Here is an 11,556-nt window from a genome sequence, read left to right as displayed (position 1 = left end):
TGAGTTGCAAGTTTAGAAAGTGGCCAAAGACTTGGAGCCAGCCCCTGATGGTTCCTATTCATAAAAAGGAGGGCCCGATTATTTGTGGAAATTAATGCATGGCCTCATTATTAACATACCCTAGCAACAAACTGCTGTGCATCGTCCAGAAGACAATTGCACCCAAGATAGAGAACTTTCTAGCTGAAAAACAAGCCTGGTTTAGATCCAAAAGACAGCAAATATTCAATCTGCATGTGTTATACAAGAATGGTGGGAAAGTGGCCCACGTCTTTGTGGATTTTCCCAAGCATTTGGCACAAACCTCTTAGGGGAAGCCTGCGACTAGTCCGAGTTGGTGAAAATCTAATAAGGCTGATACAAAACCTCTATTGGAGCATGACAGTTGTGGTGTTTATCGGGTATGAGCAAAGTAGTTGGTTTGATTGAGAGAAACATGTCAGACAGGGCTACATGCTATCACTGACCCTCTTCAACGGTTATTCTGAGGAAGAGTCGCTGATGGAAACCTACAGGAGGATGTACCCATTGGTGAATGAAAAATTAGTCGTCTGTGCTTTGCCGATGATATTGACCTGACTGGGTCATCGCAACAAGAGGTGCAAAAATAGCTAGAAAGAGTCATTGTAGAAGCAGAGACGTTGGTTCTAAAGATATCACACAAAAAGACAAAGAAACAAAAATGTCTGTTGAAAAGGTGAAGATATTTCTACCCAGATCTGAAGAGGCACTGGAGTGCACAGAGAGACCTAAGCAGTGCTAAATAGCACTTAGAGATGTGACAGAGAAGTGGACTTGTGACTGCTGCTCTAGCGATACTCAACAGCATTTGGAGAAGCAAAGGAATTTCCATGAAGTGTAAAATTAAATCTGTGTAGGGGAGTCATGGCTGCTAAGGAAACAGGACATTAAGAGGCTTTCTGCCCTCAAATTGCTACATGTTAGATATGCCTCACAGACAAATAACAAAGAAGTTAACGCTCATAAGTGACCTGATACTGGACATTGGCAAGACAATCAGACAAAGGAAACTTGAGTTTGAGGAACACGTGGGTTGGATGAGTGGAGGAAGATTGACAAAGCAAGCTTTGCAGAGAGTGGGTGCCAGTGGATACGCACGGCGAGTGTGGGTCAGTGAGGTGGCTAACTGGACGGCATACAGTATGGGACACTTCTCAAGGCTGTTCCAAGACCGCAAAATATGGAGGAAGATTGCTGCCAATGACTCCCGTGGGCTGTGTTTACTGTCCATGTGATGTGACTATGGTGCTTGGCTCTATGAGAGTATGTCCGCATGAGTATGTAACAGGATTGGCTGACTCCTGAGCGGCCTCTCATGGCCAGACTTGCCTCTGCGGCGCCCTGCTTCTGTTTCCTCCTCTTTGGGACCCCTGACGAACTGCACACAGGCTTCTCTCTGGGTTACCACCACCCCTGCCTGGGGCCAGTTAAATAAAAGAAATATTTCTTAACAATCCTCAGGGTCCCACAACAAAGTCTGCCGGCACACGACAGTCCATACTGAGCGGTGGCGTCTTCTCACACTGCAAGAGCTCTTCTTCTGTTGCAATCTGTTCTCACAGCTGTCACGGACTCAAAGGACTCTCTCTCGGCTCTGTATGGTCCCTGGGTGGAACCCACTTCAGTGCAACAGCCTACTCTCTCTTGGGGGTTAAGCCCCTCCGCCTCCTGGAACCGCACCTCTCTGAGCCTTAGCACGCCTGTCTCTCGCCGTGGGCCTCCTCAGGGAGTCCACTCACTCTGGACCCCCAGGGCCACCACACCCAGAGGAAATAATGCCACCCTGATCTCTAGACTGGAGTGACCATCAGCCAGCCTAAAACAGGAGGATTTATTGAGCATCTGAATCAAGCACAGGAAACTCTCCAGACCCTCGGGCCTAGCAACCCTCAGTACAGCACATCTAGGTCTCTCCTGCATCCAGGTGGTCTTCGGCTGCTCTCTCTCCCCAGTCCAGAAGCTCCCTCCTTCCAGCCAATCATCCTATATCATCTCCCCCAACAGCTCCTCCAGTATCCTTGGTCTTCAAACCCAGGTAAACAAGTCGCCCGGGCCTCCTCTCTTCCATCCTTTCTTCCCCACTGGCTGGAACCGGCTGGTCAGGGTCCTCTCTCCTCAGCCCTTTGTCCTCCCTCTGGCTGACTGCCAAGCTGGGATAGGCCTCCTGGTCAACAGGTCGCTAGGATCCCCCATCTCCAGGCAGTTGTCCAAGGTCCCAACTGCTAGGCGAGGTCACACCTGGTCCTCTGTAACAACAAACCCTCTACCCCCACCTCGTTACACACACAGCACACAGGGAAACTGAGATCCACAGAGTATTCATGCAAAACCCTAAGAAACTCCCCCACTTCGTCACAACAGCCCATCCTCCCAGCTCTTCCTAGCTGGCACAGACGTCTAGGCTCCCAAATGTCTAGACCCAAACTCCATCCAGGATTCCCCAAAGGAGCCTCCTGCTCCCTGGGCTCCTCTCTGTCACAGGGTCATCCATGCAGGAGCCCTTCCCGCTCACTCCCGGCAATCTCTCTACCCGTTTCTGAGCTTCTCCTTTTCATTGCAGCTTCCCGCCGCGCGTTATAGGGCAATCATGCTGATCTTTCCCAGGTGTGGCTCGGTCTGTAATCAGGTTCAGCTAGCCCCTCCCCTCCAGCCCTTAAGTGGCAAGCCACCCTTTCACAGCATGTATGTGATCAGGTAATTAAAGTGTGTGTGTGTGTGGGGGGGGGGAAATCACTCACAAGGGCAGAGTTAAGCTTACGTAGGCAGCCTTTGCTGAGGGATCTCCTTACTTTTGAGCATTTAACTGGGCAACCTTAACTTTGTCTTCACAGAAATGTAGATATAGATTAGCCTACGTTTTAAAAAGGAAAGGAACATAAAAAGAAGGCACTTCTCTCTAAGGGTTTTAAAGCTCCACTGGCTCGCAACAAGTTGACAATAATCGCGTGTAAATTCCTATTTAACTCAACACTTGCAGGAGAATTTATTCTGGGCACATCAGGAGGTGCTGAGAGTCTTAGGAGCTAGGATAATGCAAAAAATAAATAAAATGCATCCGAGTGAGGCGCTCCCTGGAGAATCTCCCAAATGCACCGCAGGGCTTTCTGCCCCCTTTACACCATCAGTACACTATTCAATATGTAGCTAAGTTAGCCACACGCAAAGCCACCATCATTAGCTGCATGCCGTGCCACTGCATCTGTGTGCAAATGAATAGCAGAATTAGGTCCTTAATAAGTGTGGGTAAAAGCCTGTGCAAAACGTACTGGGCATGTGTAGCAATGCAGTTTCCACAGGGTCATAACCTAGTCCAATTAAAAACAAAATTTCACTGGAAAGTCTCCAAGGCAGGTCTCCTCAATGTGGCCTAATTTCAGCGCTCTACCCTCGCCAGTTCACCTGTAGATCTATTAAAAAGCTCACAGGAAGTTCTCCTGCATTGTTAAAAGTATACTTGTCATTATCCTTGAACTCAGACATGACTGGATTGTTTTTGTTCAAACTCAAAAAAAAAAAAAAAATCGCCTTCAGGCAGACACAAACCCAGAAAAGTCAACATTTCAGAGAGTTCCAAGACACCAGAACCAGGGTGTAAGAATAGAGTCAAGGCTACTCCTGCTTCTTTAGAATGGAATCAGGGCCACTAATACTTTTTCTATGTGCAGGATAGAGATATGCCTGAGATGCAAAGTTTGACACTGTTGATATCAAGAGGTTGTAGGTCAGCCTGACATAGAAGCCAGCTACCAAATGCATCCAAACTTCCTCCACATTTGGCACTGCTTGGATCAAGGGGTTTGGTTTGGGGCCATCTTTAGCATGTGATCAGAGAATTCCTTCTTGCCGTTATATTGAACAATTCTTGGATAGCAAAGTACACGAGGAGCCTTTGTAGGGGCTGTCGTGACGATGAGTGCCAGCAGCATAATGAAATGTTGTGATCGCGTAGAAGGCATGATTACAATTTGCCCAAGGGCAGACGCTACTTATACACCAGATTTATATTTTTCTGGGCAGTTTGCTCATTTGACAATGGAGATTAAAGCGCTGTCACATTCGAAGTGCGGCTGACCTGCTTTGCAGGGCGTCTACCTTGGCAGCTTCTGCAGGGACCGATGATGGAAACAGACTAGATTTCTGCAGTGCTAGATTGCTGGGGTGCTGTGACTCCATCACCCACTTAAACGGATATCTCTGGTTGGAAACAAGTTGTTTCATTTTAGCATTTCTACCTCTTTGACCTGCTCCTTTTCATTGTCTAGGAAGTACCCCCATTTCTCTTTAGCCAGTTGTCAAGGTTTCTGAGATACATGCCAATGTGGGGAGAACTCAGGCTGAACACTATTTACACGTAAACTCTGCTATACTTATATAGTGATAACGTCAAGAGACCTCAACTGGGTCAGGACCCCATTGTGTTAGGAGCTGTACAAACACATAGTAAATGACAGTCCTAGCTTCAATGAGTTTACAGTCTACATGTGGACACTCCTGAAAATGAATCCATATTAACTAAAGGTGTGAATTCAAAGTGGATTAATTAAACCCTATTAAACCCATGTGGACATTCTTATTCAGACTCAAACTAACCATAATTCGGTCCATTTTAATTCACTTCCAAAAATGTAATTAAGCTAAACCAAATTAAGGCCATTTTACTTCTGAGTAAGAGCATCCACGCAGGGTTTAATGAGGTTTAATTAGCTGACTTTGAATTCACATATTTCGTTAATTTGGATTAACTTTCATGAGTGTCCCCATGTAAGCAAGTCCTCAGAGACAAGACATACCAGGTGAATGAGAAACAAGTGGGCAGGGGTGGGGAAAACAAACAGGGCAACAAAAAGAATAGGCTTTTTAACAAAGACGACCTGTTTGCACAATTCTTAGCCAGTCAGGAGCAGTAATCAGAGTATTCACAACTCACCCCCTCACCAGTGGTTGTTATACTGACATTGCTCTGTATGCATTACAGAAGTGGAGAGGTTTCAGGAGGCTTGAAAGAGGATAAGGGGCAGCAAAAGAGAAAGGGTGAAGGCGCTTGTGGGAGAAGAAGTCAGGGGGCAATCAAAGTGAGCATCACTGGCAGAGTGAAGGCAAGAGTCAATCTCATGAGAAGCCAGTAGGACAGATACGTAGGGCTATGGAGGGCTTTGAAGATTAGGATAAGAAGGTTGCATCTGATGTGGTGGAGGAGGGCGACTCAGTGGCAGGGTGTAGAGAGGGGTGACAGAGCAGCAAGCCAGGAGAATGATCTAGCAGCAGCATGTTGAATGAACCAGTGTGTGTATTGGGGGCGGGGAGGAGGTTGCAGGCATTGAGACTGGAGAGGAGATTTCAGTGGTCATGGTGCAAGATGGTCAGTGTCTGGACAAGTATTTTGCTTGCATGGGCAGAGAAGAAAGGCTGGATCTTGGAGATGCCGGGCAAGAAGAAGTGACACAATTTTTACCTGCCCTGGATGTGTAGCTCAAAGGAGAAGGCCTGAGTCAAAGGGGAAGCTGAGATTAAATGTCTGAGCAGGAGGGTGGCACTGTCCACTGTGATGGACAAGGGGACTGAGGCCAAGAACTTTGGAAGAATCAAAGAAGAACTGGGTAACAAGGTGGAGGAAATATCAGGAGGTCCTTTCAAGCCATGTTAAGTTTCAGTTAATGGCTGGACAGGAAGGGACATCGGAGACACAGGCCAAGACTTTAGTTTGGATGGAGGGCGACAGGTTCTGAGTAGAGAGGTAGATTTGTGAGTCAGCAGCATAAAGATAACTAAAGCCCTATTTGCAGATGAGATCTCGCAGAGAGAGATGGTAGGAGAGGAGGTGGACCAAGGATGAAGCCCTATAAAGGACCACAACCAAAAGAGGGGCTATAGAGAAGGAGAAGTAGGCAATGAAGGAGCAACCCGAGAGACAGGAGGAGAACCAGGGGAGGACTGAGTCCTGGAAGCCCAGGGATGACAGAATGCCAAGCAGAAGAATTAACAATGGGAGATGCTGCATGCCCAGCACTTCAGAAAATCTGCCCAATTCTGGTAGGTGCCTAATGGGACCTGAGCTTTTCTGACAAACTGCCCCCAACTGTGGAGGCGGAGCACTTTTGAATATCCAGCTACTAAGGACTAAGTCATAAACTCAACCACTAAAAGCAAGAAGCTCCTTATATCAAGAAGCCGCAACCGCTATTCCCATCCAGTGTCACAAACGTTCCCTCTCACCACGCAATATAACCTACAAGTTGCTAGGGGAGGGGAGTTTAACCAAGAGCCTTACTTGTGCAGCCCTTGCACTGTTGATTTATGTAGGAGTCGGATGATCACGTCAGTTCCATTTTTAGCATTTCTATATCTTCATCACTTCATGCTGTTGCTCAATAATTGTCAGTGTGCAGTTTTGTCAGGAAATAATTATGTTTATTCTGTGAGAGTCTTTGCATGTTCTTCTTCATATTTTATAAGTTCCCACTCTGAGTCACCAGTACCTGAGGGACAAAGGGAAGGAGAAATCAGAAAAAAAAAAAAAAAGACAGTTGCTATGACATTCCATTAACTTAGCAGAAAGAATTATTTTTGACAATTTAAAGCTACATTCCTCTTTATTCTGTAAAATCGTTAAATGTCTTAATTTAGGGCTGCTGAGGGGAAAGGTATATAACTGAACACACACACAACTCCACTTTCATTACGGGATTATTTAGATGCCATTTTAAAACTGTGATCTCATTGGCCAACTGAAACAGCAAGACAGGCAGGCATGATATGTGTAGCAAGAGACATCCACAATGCACACCTGTGTAGCAATATGGGGGACATGAGTTGGCCAACTATTAGCCAGCACACAGATCCCAGAGTGATGGGTATGGTATGAGATGGGGGGGCAGGATCACTTACTGGGGTGGAGGGGGGGTTTCAAATATGGCCTCAAAGATTCCTCTTTATTTGACTGCATAAGGAAAGCGTGCATATATAGTGAAATTCAGCCTTGTGCAGAGGGCCAGCATAAACTCTATGCACTATGCTGGAATCAGTTTCACCCATAGTGCATAGTGAACAGGAGTACTTGTGGCACCTTAGAGACTAACAAATTTATTAGAGCATAAGTTTTCATGGGCTACAGCCCACTTCTTCGGATGCAAACCTGTCATAGTGCATAGTGTCACCCCAGGGACAAATATCCCCCTCCCCCACATCAGTCCTAGTGATATTAGTGAAGAGGGGGTTTTGTCCCCTCCCCAATTTACTTACATGCTACCTCCTCATTCAGCTTCCCTTAATTTGGACGCACAATGTATTTGTGCCCCTCCAGCCATGTCTGCCCAATGACCTTCTCTTTATGGACTTACAGATTCATAAGAATTTAAGTCCATGTGATATACGGAAGGACAGACCATCTAGTCTGACCTCCTGTACATCACAGGACATTGCATTTCACCCAGTTACCCCTGTAATAGCTTGTGTTTGGCTAACGCCTGTCTTCCAGAGACAGAGAATCCACCTCGGCCCTTGGGAGTTTCCAGTTTGAATTTGCCCGGCTTCAGCTTCCAACTTTCGGTTCTTGTTCTGCCTTTCTCCCTTAGATGAAAGAGCTCTTTGAGCACCCGGTATTTTCTCCCCACAATGATACTCATAGACTGTAATCAAATCACCTCACTCCTCTTTTTGATCAACTAAACCGGTTACGTTCTTTAACTCTCTCAGTGTAAGACATTCTCGCTCATCCTCAGATCATTTCTGTGTCTCTTTTCTGCACCCTATCCATTTTTCAACATCTTTTTTTAAAATGTAGACACCAGAACTGGATGCAGTATTCTAGTGTCAGTCTCATCAGTGCCGTGTACAGAGGTAAAAAATCACCTCCTTACTCTTACTCACTATCTCCTGCTCAGACAAGGATAGCACCAGCCCTTTTTGCCACACTTAGCACACTGGGAACTTATGTCGAGTTACTTGTCCACTATTACCCCATAATCCTTTTCGGAGTCACTGCTGTCCAGGCTACAGCCCCCATTCTGTAGGTACAGCCTGTGCTCCTTCTTCCTGGATGTACAACTCTGCATTTAGACATATTAAAATGCATTTTGTTTGAATGGGCCCGGCTTACCAAGAGATCCAGAATGTGCCGTCTGAGTGCCCTGGCCTCATCATCATTTACCATTCTGCCAATCTTTCTGTCCAGCACCAATTTTGTCAGCAGTGATTTTATATTGACTTCCTGATCATTGATGTAAATGTTGAATAGCATCATGCCCCGTACTAATCCCTGGAGAACCCCACTTAAAAGTCCCCATTCAGTGATTCCCCATTGACAATTACTTTTTGAGATCTGTTAGTTAGCCAGTTCTTAATCCATTTAACAAGTGTCCTATTGATATTGTATAGTGCTAATTTTTGTTATCAGAATGCCATGCAAATACCTTAGAAAAGTCTAAATATATCTATCTTTGCAGTTACCTTTACTAACCAAGCTTGCAATCGCATCAAAGAATGGCAAGACCTATTTTCTATAAAACCATGTAACTGGCATTAATTATATTCCTATCCTCTAATTCTTTATTAAATTGATTCCTGTATCAGCTTTTCCATTTTTTGCCTGGGACTGATATCAAGCTAACTGGCCTAGATGACCCAGGTCATCTTGCTTGCCCTTTTGGAAGTGGCATAGGATTAGCACTCTGCCACTCTTCTGGAATATTTTCCCAGCATTCCAAAATGTATTAAAATCAACAGTCAAGCCAGAGATCTCCTCAGCCAGCTCTTTTAGGACTCTTGAGTGCAAGTTATCGGGGCCTGCTGATTTAAAAACATGTATCCCTGTCAGATTTTTTAACATCCTCCTTAGTTACTAATGGATGGAAAATATTTCTTCAGCCTCATGTAATATGACCACATCCATCTTGATTCTTTCCAAAAACAGAAATATTTATTGAACATTCTTCTTTTTCTGAACCATCATTAACAATTTTACCATCTCCACTTATACCACTGCTAGGATTTCTTTTGTTCCTAATATATTTAAACTCCAATTAGTTCTACCAGCCATGATTTTTTCCCTGATCTCTTTAGCTTCCCTTATCAAGTTTCTACACTTCATAACTTTTAATTTATATTGATAGCCATCTATCTCCCTCCCCCACCCATTTGTTAGATATTGCTTTTTTATTTTTAATTGCTGATTTCACCATTGAACTAAAATAGGCTTTTAGCCAAAGTTGTCCACTTTCTCGATTGTAGAATCATGGCTTTTGGACCATTTAATAAACTCTTCTTAAAAAACGCCCAATTTTTATTCACATTCTTCTGTCTAAATATTTCGTCCTCTCTCCTTAGTTGTCCTCTCCCTCCTTGGTTCATCCTTCCATCTGCTGTGCTCTCTCCCCTCTTGGTGCTAGCGGAGATTGGTCTTCTTGATCTCAAATTATTGCCCATCTTCCTTTCAGTTTCCCTCTTTAAGGATTTATTCCAAACCCCACTGAGTCCCCTTTTTTTCCCCCTTTTAAAATTATTCTGGAACCTTCAGCCCAGATCAATTCAGAGAAAAAAAAAGTCCTGTCACTGTGACATATATCTTTAGATATATATTTTCAGCACTGATTGTACCCAGCAGTATGAGTCAAACTGACAACAACTACATTTTCCACCAGTTCTCCTTCCCCAACAGACATGCAGCGCTCTCGAATGGCTGCTGGTAAAAATAATGAAGCACATGAATAAGTAAAACAAATCACAGCTCTAAAAGTTTTGTGCATCTGTTCCTGCTTTTTCTCTATGTGCTGGCATTTTTTGATCTCCCCTCCCCCCCCCACATTGTCTCCCCGTTCATCTCCATCTTTAATTCTCTCTGGTTCCTTCCCCTGACACCCTCCCCCCTTTTAATCTTTTCTTGCCCATATCTATTTTCATTTTCTCGCTCTAAGCATAACAAGATTTCCCCTCAGACAGGAGCAAATTATCCCTCCTAGCTGCACTTTTTTGGTGTTGGAGTCTGCTCCATTCTGTCATTCTGCCCATTTCCCACTGCTGCCTCCTACCCACACACCTTTACTCTGCCCCTGTAGGGACGCCACCCCCAGACATACTAGCTCTCTGGGTAATGCACTTGGGGCACTGGGTATCACTTTAAAGACTTGCACTGAACACTGCAGTAGGCCATACCCCTCTAACTCCCCCTGGGAGAGAGGCACCCATCTCACTTGTGCTGGCTCTTGGTGAATGTCTTGAGGCCACACTTCCAGCTCCGGCAGTTAATAACTTCTTAACATCCTTTCTCTGGTTTTCCAAGGCTTTAACAGATTCACATGGGACAGCCCAGTTTCTTTGCGCCTCGCAGGCAGGTGCACCCATAGCCCACAGGACTAACCTGATGAACCATTTGACAAGGTCCTTGCCGTCTGGCTAGCAGCTTGGTTTCTGTGCGTGGGAAGCAGTAACAATACCCCATCCCCAGGCTGGAAGGTCATAGGCATGAACCCCAGTTATATGTTTGTTCTTGCACCTGGCTGGACCCCCCGTAGGTTTTCATGAGGAAAAATCCCCCATCTTTTTGAGGCATTTCCTGAGCTGGAGGACATACTGGGCTGTATTGGTTGCCTTCAGGTCTTGCTTTTCCCAGCCCTCATGTGGTAAGTGCAATATCCCTCAAGGCTGTCGCGAGTATAACAGTTAGAAGAGCGAGAACCTGGTGGAAGCTTGTGGTACCGCCATTATTGTGAACAAAATGGGAGGAAGTATCTTGGGATCAGACGCCACAAACCTTTTTACCATCATCCTCTGGGTTTTGTTGAATCTCTCATCTAATCCATCCATCTCAATGACAGATGGAGTTTCCCAGCAACTTGATCTTGGGTAGAGAGAACAGTTCCTGCATTATCTGGGAAGTGAAGTTGGTCCCTTGATCTGTCAGTATTTCTCAAGTGATGCCTACTGAAGAGAAGAGTTCTATGAATTCTGGGACAACTGCTGTCACCTTTGCGGAGCACACGGGATGGCCTCTGGATGCTGGGAAACAGTCTACAATCATTAGAACGTACTGATGTTTCGCTGCAACTTTTCTCCAGGGGCCCTACCATATCCATCCCAATTCACTAAAAGGGAGTTTCAATCAGGGGACTGGGACCAAGGGGGCTTTTGAGACAGGCTTTGGGGTAGTCAATTGGCACTTGGGACAAGAGGCACGGTATACTCAGACCGGCGGGTGGTTACCAGCAGCATAATCAGGGTATCAATTATTGGGTCCCCCCTTTCCTGTTTATCACACTCACTGGGATATGTACAATCTTTCCAGGGCGTAAAGTGGGGCCATAACCTCATGTGCTGCGGTTCTATCACCTCATTGTTGGTGGCAGTAATTTGATTGTAGGCCTTGCTGTCTGTGGACAAAATCTGTGTCACAAGTCAGGCTTCTAAACCTAGCAATGGCAATCCACCGGCTATCATTCTGGTTTGTAACCTGGAGATCGTGTGGATCTCAAACTCCCCTCTCCTAACCAGGCAAGGCTCACTGGTCCAGGACCTGCCCACCAGGAATGGGTCAGTGTCCATGGT

The sequence above is a fragment of the Chrysemys picta genome, chromosome 6 (assembly GCF_011386835.1).
Source record: "Chrysemys picta bellii isolate R12L10 chromosome 6, ASM1138683v2, whole genome shotgun sequence".
In the NCBI taxonomy this organism is placed as follows: Eukaryota; Metazoa; Chordata; order Testudines; family Emydidae; genus Chrysemys; species Chrysemys picta.
The sequence above is the reverse complement of the archived record's forward strand: the minus strand, read 5'-3'. Positions refer to the sequence as shown.